This window comes from Mus pahari, chromosome 5 (assembly GCF_900095145.1).
Source record: "Mus pahari chromosome 5, PAHARI_EIJ_v1.1, whole genome shotgun sequence".
Classification (NCBI taxonomy): domain Eukaryota; kingdom Metazoa; phylum Chordata; class Mammalia; order Rodentia; family Muridae; genus Mus; species Mus pahari.
The window spans coordinates 37,875,241-37,877,940 of NC_034594.1; the positions used below are offsets into that span (position 1 = coordinate 37,875,241).

At 44.4% G+C, this 2,700-nt stretch overlaps 1 protein-coding gene across 4 annotated transcripts in view; it reads left to right on the plus strand.

Moving 5' to 3' along the window:
- Window positions 1-679: 679 nt before the first annotated feature.
- The window catches only part of Cflar (CASP8 and FADD like apoptosis regulator), a 44,635-nt gene continuing 42,614 nt past the window's right edge, over window positions 680-2,700 (plus strand). For all 4 annotated transcript variants that reach the window (XM_029538616.1, XM_029538617.1, XM_029538615.1 and 1 more), the window contains exons 1-2: window positions 680-782; window positions 2,505-2,587. The gene's annotated coding sequence lies outside the window, so the exon portion shown is untranslated. The remainder of the gene's footprint in view (window positions 783-2,504; window positions 2,588-2,700) is intronic.

A 2,700-nucleotide genomic window follows, 5' to 3' on the forward strand; every position in this document is an offset into this window, starting at 1 on the left:
TTGTTGGGAGACTATTGATTACTGCTTCTGTTTCTTTAGCGGAAATGGGACCGTTTAGATCTTTAATCGGATCCTGATTTAAGTTTGGTACCTGGTATCTGTCTAGGAATTTGTCCATTTCATCCAGGTTTTCCAGTTTTGTTGAGCATAGCCTTTTGTAGTAGGATCTGATGATGTTTTGGATTTCCTCAGGATCTGTTGTTATGTCTCCTAAAGGCCTAGTTTTCGTTTTATCATGTTTATGTGTGTGGGCACGCATGCCCTGACACACATGTGGTTATCAGACGACAACCTGTAGAGCTTATTCTCTCCTTTGCTTCCTGTCTTCTTCCACCGCAGGGACTCCAAGAGAGTAACACAGAAAATGCTTTGACACTTTGTCTCCTCCCACTGGGGCAGCTCCACCGAGTAAGAAAGGAAGCCCACATGGTCAGAGTGGGAGAAATAAAGATATTTGCTATCTTACTTGTGTTTTTCTGTATTTAAAAGTGGGATACATATCTAGCCAAAGACTTTTTTTGTTTGTTTTGGGTTTTTTGTCTTTATAAAGTCAAGTAAGGGTCTGGAGAGACCGCTTTTAGGCCGCCCTGCTTACTGCTCAGAGGACTTTTGTCTTTGCTAAAGCCCGGCCCAGGATGCGAGCCAGGGCTCAGAGAAGCCGCGCCTGCTGCCACGTCTGCTTTCGGTTTCTGGTTCTGGGCGTCTCCATCTTGCGGACCCTAAGACAGGCAGTGAAGTCTCTGCGACCTGAACCTCTCAAGCGGCCACTTAGGGCCGAACCGGTACGTGACCTGCGCGGTGTAACCCGCGCGCTACCCGCGGCGCTGCGCGAGCCCGGGACCCTAAGTCCCCGGCTGCTGGGCCGTGCGCGTTCTAGCCCGACCATAGAGGTCACTGCGAGCCCTGCGCCGGCGCACAGGGGGCGGCGGGTGGAACCGGGGAGGGCGCGGAGGACTGCTGCTCCTCTTCTCGCTTTGCTGGCTGGGTAGGAGCCAAGGCGCAGGCGACAGCAGGAGGCAACAATCCCCAGTCCAAGGCGACCTGGTGCGGTCAGGTTATGCGACCTTCAGGGAAGTAATAATGACCCTAAGGCACTCCGAAGCTGTAGAGAAGGCATCCTGAGGACCAGAGGGAGCACCCACAAACTCCAAGGGGGAGCATTCCTGTGTTCCTGTTGGAAAACTAAAGATTAACTTTGGTGGCCAAGACCCAATTACTCATGCACAAAACATCTAGAAAATTACTCATTTCCCGGAGTTGAACTGTTCAATTACCAGCTTTCCTTTTAAAAAGTTGATTCTCGTTTACTGGGATTTTTTTTCAATTTTCTAATCTCAAATAAACTATAATGTTCTTTGTGTTTTTAAGACTTTGGTGCTCACACAAGTTGTCCTTTGGGAGCAAGAATTAGAACAAGTATTAAGTTTACTTCTTCATATGCTATGAATTATTATGTTCATTATTATAATTATTAATTATATTCGATAATTAAGAAATATTAAATTCTTCAAGTTACTCAAAAAAAGTTAATTCTCTCTCGTCTAATCATCCATCTACCATTCATCTATCTGTCTGTCTGTCTATCTATCTATAATTCTTTCTGTCTATCTATCTGGGTGGTCAAGTTCGCATGAACATTAACAAAGGAATGCAGTAGAACANAGGCCACTGGTATTCACAGTAAGTTCTGGAAAGCTGGAAGTAAGTTCAAGGACTCTAATAAATCCTTCTGATTCAGGTAACCTTTGAAATTTGTTCTCACACTAAAAGGGTTGGGGCCAGTAGGGAACAGCATAAATCAGGACTTGACCAAAAGGGACTATCTAAAATCTAAAACCTCTCTAAGAAGAGAATTTAGATAAAAGATTGATCTCCTCGTTTAAAAAGGGTTCTGAACAAAGCAAAAGGCTCAGCTCTCTGGTATCACAAACAACCTTGGTATGTAAGCAAATTATTTTTTATTTTATTTTTTGGTATTCTGAGACAGGGCTCTATTCTATATTGTAGCCCTGGCCCTCCTTAAACTCACTAGTCCAGGCTGGCCTAGACTGCACAGATCCACCTGTGTCTTCCTCCTGATTAGATTGCTAGGATTAAAGGTGTATGCCCCTATTAGTCACTGGTAGTTCACCAGAAATAACCATTTAGCCACAGTTTATAGCCAATTGAAAGTCTTTACTCCAGCCAGTTGGGACGACACATAGGTACTGGGTGTATTCAGTGACCAATGTCCAGAGCACAGTGTTTCTGAAGGCAGTGACCATGTCCTAGCACCTCACTTGGCAGCTGGGGGTGGGGGGAGGGGGGGAACAGAGGTGGAGACTTTGGGTAAGCAAGTAATTTGACAGCTAAGATAAGCAGTTTGCTGGAGGGGTTGGTTGGTTTGCACAGGAAGGCAGTATAACAGAAGCTAAGCTAGGTGGGGCATCTTAAACTTGGGTTCCTAGAATAGAGTTGGGCAAATTTCCATGGGATTCTCCATCAAATTCTAATTCTAATTCTAGTTAAACCTGAATACCCTCAGCAAGAATTCAAGATGGAATAACTTCTGTCCTGTCCTGCCGGGTCACACCACCAGCACCTAGCTGTAAGCGAATTTTCAAAGCTTCCTTTACAGAAACTATCATTTTGGACAACAGTTCTTTTGTTTGTAGCTTTTCGGTTTGAATGACCTGTTTTTTAAAAAAAAAAAAAAAAAAA